This window comes from Podarcis vaucheri (assembly GCF_965113315.1).
Source record: "Podarcis vaucheri genome assembly, chromosome: 5".
In the NCBI taxonomy this organism is placed as follows: Eukaryota; Metazoa; Chordata; class Lepidosauria; order Squamata; family Lacertidae; genus Podarcis; species Podarcis vaucheri.
The window spans coordinates 71,249,528-71,263,053 of record NC_138763.1 but is presented as its reverse complement, the minus strand read 5'-3'; positions in this window follow the sequence as shown (position 1 = coordinate 71,263,053).

Sequence of the window (13,526 nt, the reverse complement as noted above, 5' to 3'; positions counted from 1 at the left end):
GTGTGTTCTATTCAATCCGAGAGGGGTAGGGTAGGGGTACACAATTGTGAACCCTTAATACCAGGACATTTAAAGGACTAACAACACATATTTCCCATGCTTTGCAAACATTGCATGTATTTCTGTTTTAAACTCTACCAGGGCCTCTTTTGACTAGAAAGTGAGTCAAGCCCCGGGCTTTTTGATTTTCTTCTGTAGTTTCACACACAGAAATTCAGGATTAATTGTTATCAGGGCTATTTTTCTAGAAAAAGATGTGCCAGAAATAACCATGAAAGCCTCCCTTGTTCTCTTAGAATGGCAATGGTGCCCACCAGAGAGGTTATGGAACTGAGTTCTGGTGAGTTCCTGCTGAAAGAAAACTCTGATTGGTATTCCCCAGTTATTTCCCAACACAAACAATAACAGAACACTATTGCTTGTATGTCCTTTTCAGGCTGGCCTGTCAGATAGAGCATCACCAAAATGGATTATAGGGATTGCAGTAATTTAGAAACATTAAAAAAAAGAAACAAGAAACATGGAGATGGGAGTTTAGAGATGACCTCTGGAGAATTGTGTGTGGAGCCTGACTGGCTGAAAAAGCTTGAGCAGAAACTACAGTGGTGCCTCGGGTTACATATACTTCAGGTTACAGACGCTTCTGGTTACAGACTCCGCTAACCCAGAAATAGAACCTCAGGTTAAGAACTTTGCTTCAGGATGAGAACAGAAATCGCGCGGCGGCAGCAGCGAGATGCCCCATTAGCTAAAGTGGTGCTTCAGGTTAAGAACAGTTTCAGGTTAATAACGGACCTCCGGAACGAATTAAGTACGTAAGCAGAGGTACCACTGTAATTGCTGCTGTGCTTAATGTTTTTAAATTGTTGGAAGTCGCCCAGAGTGGCTGGGGCAACCCATATACAACATATACAACAACAACAACAACAATAATTACTACTATTACTACTACTGCTAATTAATATAACCACTATGTTAACTCTTGTGTGAATACAGTGGTACCTTGATTCTCAAACAACTTGGAACCCAAACACTGCAAACCTGGAAGTAATATTCCAGTTTGTGAACTTTTTTTGGAAGCTGAACATGCTCTATTTTGAGTGTTACGCTTCCATTTTGAGTGCCACACTTCCGTTTTGAGTGTTACGCTGGCAACTTGAATGCCACACTGAGGTCTGTCTGTTTTTGCTATTTATTTTGCGTTTTTGTTTTTGCATCTGTTTTTGTTTTTGCGACTGTGTGGAACCCAGTTCAGCTACTGATTGATTGATTGATTGATTGAGTGACTGCAGTACATGGTTTATTGCTTTCATTTTTATGGATCATTAGATAGTAATAGTTATTCAGCAATTCAAGTTAAATTGCTGTTTTAGGGGTTTGCTTTTAAAAGTCTGGAACGGATTAATCCATTTTGCATTACTTTCTATGGGAAAGTGTGCCTTGGTTTTGGAACGCTTTGGTTTTGGAATGGACTTCTGTAACGGATTAAGTTTGAGAACCAAGGTACCATATGGAACCCAAACTTATTACATGGATGTATTTTTCCAATAAAGCCCCATCATGCTAATTGAGGAGGATCACAAGAACTGGTGTGGCCAAGCAGTGCCATCAGCAGATAACTTATAGTCCAACCAGAACAGGTCACTTCCAAGAACAGAGGAAAGAGAACAGTTTGTTAATGGCACTACAAGCACTTAGCAGCAGATTTTTCAAGCTTTGATGGATTTGTTAGCTTTATCATCTGTAATAAGGAAATAATCAGCTGCCCCACCACCTTGCCCTGAAGTGCTGATTACCAAACGCCTCTGACAAGACACACAGCTCTGATGAGCCTATCTGGAGTCATGTCTGAGTGAGAGCCACTTAAAAAGCCATCAAGGATACAGAGTGGGCATGCCATATTAATAATAGACAAAGCCCAAAAGGAAATTAATGTTGGAAATTATTAAGACGGGAATTAAATAATAATATGCAGCATCTGTATAGCGGTTTCAAGTGTTCAAAGCACTTCACATGCATTTTTCAGCTGTAACACTTTCTACACTCTTGTAGGGCAGGGTTAGCCAAGGGGGAAAATGTTCTTGGACTCCCAACTCCCAGCCAGCATGGTCATTGGTCAGGGAGGATACTCCAACATCTGTGGGGAATCACATTGCCCTTAAGTCAGCACTATTATCTTCCATACTGCAGGTGGGCAAGTATATGAGGACATTGTTCTAAACCTGTCAGAAGACTGTGTGCATTTCTCAGATGGTGCCGTCCCAAAAAGGATATTGGTGGGAAATGAAAACGATTCAAAGAGTTGGAGCATCCATCATATGAGAAATGTTCAGAGCTTTATAGTTTGAGGGGGAAAGATGACTAAGGGAGGCCATGAAAGAGATTTATAACATTATCAACTATGTGGAGAGAGGAAGAGAGAGAAATTGATTTTCAAGTAGTTGTGGGACTAACAAAAAAAGAAAGTACATCTTCACACAAGTTATGGAGTCAGTTACGGAATTCACAAATATATTGTTGCATATATTGGCATCCGTCTGTCTCATGAGACAATGGAGGAGAGCACCTTTGGGGGTGAAGTCAAACTGTTGGAAGGTTACAGTGCCTGCTGCGGCTGTGGAGATAGATACAGGAGAGACATGTTTTGTTGCAGCTGGGGCAGATGAAGGCCGTAGTGCTCCAAAAGGGGAAAGCTCCTGTCTCATAACATCTTTCTATGTGAATCTTGGAAGACATTTTCCCCTCCTACTGTAAAACTGCAACCCTACACAGAGTTATCAGGAAACGCACCTCACTCAACACAGTGGATTTATTTTCAAATAAACATGCATAGGATTGTGCTGCATTTAACCTTACTGGTAGGATTCTTCTTCCCATTGCTCACCTCTTCTTTTCTACTTCCTTTCAGCATCACTTTGGGTTGGAGAGGCAGGTCTCTCTAATACAGGGGTTGCCAATGGGGCAGCCATGGGAAATTAGGCTTGACATAAGCATTCCGTTGTAGCCCATAAAATACTTGGTTGTGGGGTGTGTGGAGTGCTCACAACAGTTTCTCTGGTTTGCAAATGTGCCCAAAAAAAGGTTGGCAAGCCCTGCTTTAAAGATATTGGGGAGAGGGGGCAAATCTCTGAAAGATGTGCCATGGTTCACAGGATGCTCTTAAAGTGAAAAAAGGATGTCCTTTCTAGTCTAGACTAAAGTCTAGACTAAAGTCTAGAAACCACCTATATGCTGGGGTATGGGGTATGAGGGAGATAAAGAGGAGAACAAAATATAGCAGCCGTGAGATCACACACAAAGCTGTTTAGTGTTTTTTTTAAATGGTCAGTGTCCTGGACAAATAATGACAAAGAGTGATTTTATGGAGAAAATGGCAGACTTGTTGTTGTCAGAGTTTCTCTTCATTGCCATTATTGTGGAGGAAATATGGAAGCATGGCTATTTTAGTGTTTTCCACAGTGGAAGAAATTAACAATTTGTTTTGGAATTCCCTGCTGGGCCATCTCTGCTAATGAACACATGTGATAGCAGTGATGAGTGCCATGACAGAACACTGATAAGATGAGGCAATTTCACACAGTAATGAGATAAGCTCTTAAAGTCACCTTATAGTTACTATGGCTTTTTTTATTATCCAGCATTCTGTGGAGGAAATAGGAAATTTCCAAAGCAGTTAATTTGTGTAAGAATTCAGCTGCAGGGCTTGGTGCCAGGGGCTGAAGTATGGGTTTTCATAAGGCACTTAAATAATTTCAGGGTGAAGTGAAGCTCTTAAGTCTGTGAGAGACCAACACTGTTGGAGGAATATTCTTAACAGAAGTGTGAGGCGAATGCTGAGAAGAAGAAAGGAGGGAGGGGCAAAGCAGGGATAATCTGTATTCAAGCATGCCAGCTTATTCTAAAAAAAGTGTGCTTTGCAACACAATGTTGAGAGATAACACTTTGTGAAAGGAACTGTTACCCTCAACACCGCTTCTGACATGAAAGACAACATGGGGAAAATATGTCAGTCAGAGGGAGCAAACTATAGACATTGTCTTCCTGCAAAAGCCAAATGAACTTTTTGTTCCAATTTTACCTCAGGTTTGTCACTTCATACACTTGCATGCCTCTCCCTGCAAGATTCCTGGGAACTGTAGTTTGTTAAGAATGCTGGGATTGCAGCTATATGGAGGATAAATGACAGTTTCCAGGGTTCTTTGGGGGAGAGGTTGTGCTGTAAATGTATGGTGTATATGCTCAACCTAAATTTTCCATTGGGAGGGGAAAACAAAATGGTTTGCATCCAGCAAAGTTGTCCTGTCAGTGCAAGGACTTCTCCCTGCACAATAGGACTTTCTCTTTTCACTTTGTCCTCCCAACCCAATCTGCTCCAGAGGGTTAGAGGAAAACCCAGTACAGTTTGGGGAGAACACAGGGGACAGGAAGTCCTGTTGTTCAGGTGAAAGTCCTTTGTGTCAACAGGACAACTTATCTGGATCCAACCCAATAGGGCCCCAAGTCAATGACCTCCAAGAAGTCACTCTTGCAGTTCCTTTTCCCACACCACAAACCCACCTATTAAAAAATAACAATAACATAGGAGAGAAAAATAACTTCTGTTCTCTGTTAAAAAGCTTCCCGATTCTGCAAGTGACTGCTGTTTATCGGATATGTACAGAAGCACATTGTCCTCCTGACTCTCAGTCGTTCCTTATCAGGCACAAAACTGTTTGACAGCTTAAAATATCAAGTTTCATTTGCATTTGGACAGAGAATGTACAAATAACTGAGACAGCGAGGCACTGAATTGCCTCATTTAGATTACCCTTGAAATCATCCAGGCACCTTCAATCGGATGCTTTTTTGGGTCTACATAACTATTGACCATATATAATGAGTAACTGAGCGATGTGGAGCTCAGTGGAGTGTAAACAGCTTCTCCTGCTCATTGCTGGAGCTATGGGGAAAGTTACACTCATCATCTCCATGATGTATGTGGGGTTGCTACCCTATTTACCCAGTCGTCAGCTCTGAATGTTCAAAATGCTGGAGGCATTTTCTGTGTTGACATTCATACCTACTGTACACATGGATTTATGCCTCAGAAAATGCTTGTGCCTTCTGCGTTGAAAAAAAAATGAGCTCTGTCACATGCTAGATTCTGTAAATGAGTCCTTATATCAAATGTCACAGCATTTATTGTAAGAAAACTGGTTTCCCCAGCATGAAGCCTTGGCTTGAATTCATCCTCTGCTCCAGTTATTCAGTCTACCGTAACTAACATGGCAGTATTGGACTCCCCACTCTCTTATCTCCTTGGTCAAAATCCTGGTCCATACTCTGATTGACCTCTATGGCCTTGGCAAATGCAGTTGCCATTTCTTACTGCATCTCGTTGCTTTCTCCCTTATACCCAAACACCCCACTGCCAAAATCATGTGCCTTTATCCCTGCCCCTTCTCAAACCCATAAACTGGCTCTCCTTCCCTTTCTCTTCCTAACACTAACACATTCTCTCTCTCTCTCTCTCTCACTCTCTCTCTCTCTCTCTCTCTCTCTCTCACACACACACACACACACACACGCACACTGCTCTTTGTGACTCTCTCCAGCTTGCTGCTTTTCTTCTCAGTCACATCACTGCCATGCCCTACTCAAAATTCTGGCTTTGTCTTCTAACCAGCCATGAGGTGGGGCCCATTTTCCATCTCACACAGAAGCCCCTGTCCTTTGTTTCCCTTAATGGCCCGTCGCCCAGGCTATTACCTCAACACAGGAAGCTAGACTAGCTTATATTTCAACACTTGCTGGATCCAAGGGTTAGAAGGGTCTCTTATACAGCCAACTTCCTCCCCTCCAACTCATAGACAATATCCTTGCCACCTTCAGCTACCAGAATGATCAACCTCCCTCAGATTACTGCCCCCCTTTTACTACACCGTCCCCTTATTCCTGGGAACTTTTCCCCAAGAGTCCTTCATTTTGTTACTGCCAAACTTCCTTCACGTGGCTCCTCAAAATCTGCAAACCTTTACGTCATAAGCATTTTGGCCTACTCTTTAGTCCTGATGTCCAATTAAAATGAAGTCTAAATACATGTAAAATGTAAATCTGGATGGCTAACCTTTTGGGCTCCAACTCCTATGAGCCTCAGCTGTTGCTTGCTCTCTATACCTCCTCAAACTGCAGTCCTCTTAGGTGAGGTTCTTTAAATAGCATCAAGACAAAGTGAGCTTTTGTGTCTACAATCCATGGTTCTGACAATGGCATCTGAGCTCAGCCAGGTGTAGGTCACTTCCAGCTTTTGACACACAAAAACAAGGTAAGGCACCAAAAAAGAAAAAAGAAAAAAAGTGAGCGATTTATTTCTATAATAAGCTGATCTGAGTTCATCAAGATCTAATCTTGTTTACCTGTATACCTGAAGGTCCTGTATACCTGAAGGAGCATCTCCACCCTCATCGTTCAGCCTGGACACTGATATCCAGCGCCGAGGGCCTTCTGGAGGTTCCCTCATTGCAAAAAGTGAGGCTACAGGGAACCAGACAAAGGGCCTTCTTGGTAGTGGCGCCCGCCCTGTGGAACACCCTCCCATCAGGTGTCAAAGAGATAAACAACTACCTGACATTCAGAAGACATCTTAAGGGAAGTTTTTAATATTTAATGCTGTACTGTTTTTAACACTTGATTGGGAGCGGCCCAGAGTGGCTGGGGAAACTCAGCCAGATGGGCGGGGTATAAATAACAAATGATGATGATGATGATGATGCCATCAGAACTGGCATTTTTAAAATTAATATTTATAAATATTTTTAACCATTAAAATGATAAAATGCATATCAGTTAACGGGGGGGGGGGGGTGTATTTTACCAAAACACATTTCTCAGTTTTGCAGCTCTAAGCTGAGAGTGTGTGCATGTCACATTTTGGTCTGATGCACATAAAACCAGTTGAGAGACTTATCAAGTGCAAAAATAAAAATGACCAAGTGTCTAAATCAGACACCATTTGAGCCTGAAGCTCAGGTCACATGGCCTTCCTGGCCCCACCTCTGACCCCCCCCCCACAAGGAAAGGTGCTTGCACCTCCCAGCAAAGCAAGCTGTATGATGAGCCCTGTAGAACTGGGTCCCAGGGACTCAGCCGCTGCCCCATTACAATTACACCTATATCACCTTCACACACAGCCATACATCAGCCTGCTTGTCAAGAGCTCCCTTCTCTGTAGGAAATAAAGCCCTTCATGGGAATGATGAATTACCATATATTTCCCATCATCCAAGCGTTATCTGTACAGGTCCCATTACTGTGGTGCACGTCACAGAGGCATTGGTATTATGGAAGCAAAATTGGTTTCCTTTCTTTGGGATTTGGATAACCTTTATATCCTGATAACGAGGGAGCAGCAGCCCATTAACCTGCAATATGCCACTGAAATCATAACCCTTTCCCTGGCTTTTGTCTCCGCTGCTATCAGATGCCTGTCATTTGTGGATAATACGGCATTCTATTAAAACCTGGGGGCTTGGTATGCAGAGGAGGTTTCCATACATTTGGAAGGGGGGCGTACTCTCAGACTGTTTAGCCCTGTCTTGTCTACTCGGACTGGAAGCAGCTCCTCAGGGTCTCAAGCCAATCTTTCTCCTTACCTGCCACCATGAGGTACCAAGAGCTTGAATCCGGGACCTTCTTCATACCTGTGCTCTGCCACAGCCCCTCCTTAGAGGCCTCTGCTGACAGAATGGGAACATGATGTGCTGACATCCGTATTGCTTTATTTCTTTATCTGAAATATTACTAAGCCACTCTTCACCCAGCAGTTTTGTTTTAATGCCTTTCCTAGGTGGCGCTGTGGGTTAAACCACAGAGCCTAGGACTTGCCGATCAGAAGGTCGGCGGTTCGAATCCCCGCGACGGGGTGAGCTCCTGTTGCTCGGTCCCTGCTCCTGCCAACCTAGCAGTTCGAAAGCACGGCAAAGTACAAGTGAGATAAATAGGTGCCGCTCCGGTGGGAAGGTAAACTGTGTGCTGCTCTGGTTCTCCAGAAGCGGCTTAGTCATGCTGGCCACATGACCCAGAAGCTGTATGCTGGCTTCCTCAGCCAATAAAGTGAGATGAGCGCTGCAACCCCAGAGTCGGTCACGACTGGACCTAATGGTCAGGGGTCCCTTTACCTTTACCTTTAGAGAGCCCTAGCAGGGAATCTTGTTTTTCCACAGCTGCCACACCCTGGGTCGGCATCTTCATTGATCTATTATGAACCCAAGGTCTTGTTCCTGGTCTGTCACCACCAGGGCTTTTTTTCCAGCCAGAACTTGCCGGAACTCAGTTCCGTCTCCTCTCAGGTGTGCACCATTGCCATCTAAGAACAAGAAAAGAGAACATTCTAAGAGATTCTAGAAAAATAGCACTGGTCACTGTCAGTTCAGAGAACTGGCCCCACGCTGACATGAGCCCAGTATAATCCAGCCATGCTCCCATCTAGGCACCAATCAGGCCAAGGTGGCTGCAGCATGTGCATTATTTTATGTTCACACCATGTTCCTTGTGCCTGAGTGACAAAGAGTCTTGGATCTCCAAAGCAGGCTTTTTGTTTTAGATATTCTTTCAGCTTGCAGCACTACTGGCTCTCTTTTGACCCATTTACCTGCCCAGATATTTTTTATTTCCACAATGCCTGACCTATAAAGCTATAAAGCTGTATACCTCTTCCCATATTCACATCCCTGTGCCCTAAGATCCTTAATGGACGCTCTTCTCTGAGTGCCACCTCAGTATAAAGGCTATAAAGGAGGAGGCCCCTCATGGGGATTATCTGGCACCCACATTAATAACCTTATTGTGTCAGGTAAAATGTCTTCTATTCTCCCAGGCCATTGAACATCACTGAGTATCATTTTAACATTAGTCTCTGCTGATTGATGGTGGTTGGCTGGCTTTAGCTCCTATAAAAGGTGGCATTTAGCTCTTCTCTGATGTGCTACATTTCTGTTGCTGTGGCTGGCCTTTGTTCTATTCTTTTCATTCTGGGCTTAGATTCACTGCTGAACTGATTGCACTTCTGTTGCGTTCTGTTTTCGATCTGATGCATTGTATGTCGCTTAGAGGAAATTGTTTTATGAGGTAATTAATAAATAGAATAGAATAGGAATAGAGTAGAAATATGAATAGATAAATGGATGATGATGTAGGAGGTACAGGAAGGGGCCTGCAGCGCCCACCATTTTAAAAATACTGAGCTCCTTTCTCATTGGATTCAAACCTTATTTTTTAAAACTGCCACACAGTTCTATATCACACCCTGCTCACTACTCACACCTCTGCCATGGCTCAAATTCACACTTTTCTCATTTCCTTTATCCAAGCCTCTGCCTTATTCTAACCTCTAAAAGGTAAAGGACCCATGACAGTTAAGTCCAGTCGCGAACAACTCTGGGGTTGCGGCACTCATCTCACTTTACTGGCCGAGGGAGCCAACATTTGTCCACAGACAGTTTTTCCAGGTCATATAGCCAGCATGACTAAGCCACTTCTGGCGAAACCAGAGCAGCACACGGAAACACCGTTTACCTTCCCACCAGAGTGGTACCTATTTATCTACTTGCACTTTGATGTGCTTTCAAACTGCTAGGTTGGGAGGAGCAGGGACTGAGTAACGGGAGCTCACCCCATTGCAGGGATTCGAACTGCCGACCTTCTGATCGGCAAGCCCTAGGCTCAGTGGTTTAGACCACAGCGCCACCCATGTCCCATTCTAACCTCTGCTGTTGTCTTAAACCGCCATTCAAAAGCCAGCCTTCTGCGTTGCTCTCTTCCCTGACCTGACTTCATGCAAATCCTGCAACCAAGTGTGTGTGATGACAGCCTTACATGTTTATGTATATAGGATATGTATATGTCCTATATTTAGCAGCTGGCTTAGGTTTTATGGAAAGTTATCCTAAGTTCCAAAGTATGTGAAGCTCTGGGCTCCTCCACACTTCTGCTCGTCCCGCTGTCTTACCCCAGGGAAAACCTGCTCTTTGCCGCTGAATCGGGCTCTCCCTAATTTAATATTTGCTCTGATTCAGTAGTAAAGAGTATGTTTTCCTGGGGAAAGCAGTGAGGCAAACAGAAAACTGCTTGGATCCATGCCTTAGAAATCACAGGGCAAGCAGAAATCCCATCAGACCTGTGCTTTCTAGGCACAGGACTAGCAGAAGCGTGGATGAGCCCTCTCATTCTACAGTGCATTCTGGTTTTGCCAGAGCTATCCCTTCTGGGGCTTTCTCTTCAGCAACACCAGTGTAATTACTAAATACATGAGCATGTAACAGATTAAGCTGAGGTGGTGGTGGGAGGGAGAGAAGTAGGCAAGACTGGGGCGAGAGACAAGTTTACATCTTGAGGCACCTTACACCTGCTTCAGCTCATTCCAATTTATTGGCAATATCTTCTTTTTCAGAGCTAACTGTGTTTAATCAACAACCTTAAATTGCCTTTTCACATCCAAGGGAGACTTTGGGGAGCACTGCTTGTAAAAACAATAATATGGGGAGAATGTGGGATGAAGAAAAAGGCCTGTGTCTGTTTACGGATGTAGGCCAGAATCCTGCTTTGAAGAGAGCCTAGGGAAGCAAGCAAGTTACAGAACTGAATCCGTGTGAGGGAGATTTATGCCCTGCTGTACAGTCTAGAGTATTTCACAATTACCTAAACAATCAAGTTCTGGCCTCCAGTATTTCAGAAGTACAGCACATTAGATGAGCCTGCAGCCAGCCTGGATGGTTTTCCATGTAGATGCAGTGTAATTTCTTGCAGTCTTCCGGGCCTGATTCTGTACCTCAGCACTTTGCTACTGGAGAATGAATGGGACAAATATTTCAACATCCATATTCTGAACTAGGGATGTGAATAGTACCCTGGCCCAGGAGCCTGGCTCCTACTATCAGTTTTGCTGTGCCACTGTGTCCCCACCCCAAAACATAGCACCTGGTCTGTGGTAGACACCATTTACTGTTGCCAGAAAAGCAAAGAGTAAACCCAGTTCCCCCTCCTCCCTCCATTGGTTCTCTTTAAAACAAATAAATTTGTTTCATACCCTGCCCTTCTTCCCAAAGGAGTCCAGGGCAGCAAACCACAAGTGATAAAACAACAACAGAACCATCATAAGAGCAATTCCAATGCAGATGCAGACTAGGAAAGGTCTGAGCTTAAAAGGCTTGTTGAACAAGGAAGGAGTGCTGAAAAGACAGCAGAGATGGTGCCTGACTAATATTCAAGGGGAAGGGATTCCAAAGGGTAGGTGCTTCCGTACTAAAGCCCCAATTCCTACGTTGTGCAGAAGGAAGCTCCTGGTAAGAGGGCCTTCTTGGTAGTGGCACCCATCCTGTGGAACTCCCTCCCATCAAATGTCAAGGAAATGAATAACTTTCTTTTAGAAGACACCTGAAGGCAACTCTGTATGGGGAAATTTCTAATGTCTAATGTTTTATCATTTTTAATGTTATGTAAGCCCCTCAGAGTGGCTGGGGAACCCAGCCAGATGGGCGGGGTATAAATAAAACAACAACTACAACTACTACTACAACAACAATAAATGCTGGGTATCTTTGCCTGCAAAGCCCACAGGTCAACTGGGTATATAAGGGGTGAGATGATATTTCAGGTATACTGGTCCCAAACTGCATGGGGCTATAGAAACCAAACCAAAACCAGCACAGCACCAGATTTTTTTCTCTCTCCTGCTATAGATAGATAATTTATTGTCATTGTCCGTATATACACAGTATGCACAGCAACGAAAATCAAACACCCACCCAAAGACCGGATACACATATACATTTGCACGTATCTCCGAGCTCTCATCCTATTTGGTCATAATCTATAAATCTATAAAACATACATAGTCTAGAATATAGCATGACCTATTAAAAGCATAACATAACCTAAAACCTATCTCATTCCTTCCTCTCCCTACTTACTAAACCTTGCAACTGGCCCTGAGATCATTATTTAGTGCAATCAGAGCTCTTGGATAGAAACTATTCAGAAGGCGTGTGGTTCGTGTTTTCATTGTCCTATATCTTCTGCCCGAAGGCAATAGTTCAAAGAAGTTGTGAGCAGGGTGGGTGGGATCTCTCAGAATGTTATGTGACTTCTTTAAGATGCGAGACGTGAAGATCTCATCCAGGGTTGGTAGTCGGAGCCCAATAACGTTCTGGGCAATTTTAATTGTTCGCTGTAAAGCTTTTTTATCCGTTTCAGAGCTGCTCCCATACCACGATAATATACTATAGGTTAAGACACTCTCGACGGTACTATGATAATAGGACAGGAGTAGGTGCTGGGATAGATTCAGTCCCCTGAGCATTCTCAGGAAATACAACCTCCCCTGCACCTTCCTCACAACCATATTAATATTTGCAGTCCATGAGAGGTCTTCCGAGATATAAATGCCCAGGTATTTAAAACTACCAACCCTCTCCACTTCCTCGCCATTTATGTGCAATGGTAACAATACACTTTTCTTTCTCCTAAAGTCAATTATGAGTTCTTTGGTTTTTTTGGTGTTAAGCATAAGATTATTTTCTTTACACCATTGAATTAACCCCTGTACTTCTTTCCTATAAGCAGTCTCATCGTTTCCACTGATGAGCCCCACCACTGTTGTATCATCCGCAAATTTGATGATTGTGTTGGACTTATACAGTGGGGTGCAATCAAATGTGTACAGAGAATAGAGAAAGGGACTTAGCACGCATCCCTGAGGGGCTCCTGTGCTTAATACTAGAGTAGAAGAATAGTAAGGTCCCATTCTCACTGTCTGCGGCCTATCAGTCAGGAAATTCCTTACCCACAGACAGATCTTCTGATGTATACCCAAGTTGGTCATTTTAAGAAATAACCTGTCTGGCAGAATTGTATTAAAGGCAGAACTGTAGTCCACAAACAACAGCCTTGCGTAGGTTCCCTGTCGTTCTAGATGACTCAATACAGTATGGACGGTGATGGAAATAGCATCATCAGTAGATCTGTTTCTTCTGTATGCAAACTGGAACGGGTCCAAAGTGGATGGAAGACTAGCCTTAATATAATCTAGCACCAATCTCTCAAAACATTTCATAACAACAGATGTTAAGGCTATTGGTCTATAATCATTGAGAGATACCACCACTGACTGCTTAGGGACTGGCACTATAATCGATGTCTTTAGGCAGGTAGGGACAGAACCCTGCAACAGGGATAGGTTGAAAATGTCCGTAAATACGCCGGCCAATTCTGCAGCGCAGTCCCTAATAGCCCGTCCCATGATTCCATCCGGTCCAGCTGCCTTCCTGATGTTAATGCTCCGAAAGGCACGTTGTACGTCACAGGACTGTAATACAAGTGGTTGTCTATCAATAGTAGTTTCTGATGATATGCTGGTGGCCAATGCTGTAGTGACGGTAGTTCCAGTTCCCTCCTCAAAGCGGCTAAAAAATAGAGGGGAGGGGAGGGCCAAGCCAAGGAGGCTAAAATTCAGAAGATCCATTTGAGGGTGCCAAATTTTGGGCTTGCTTGGG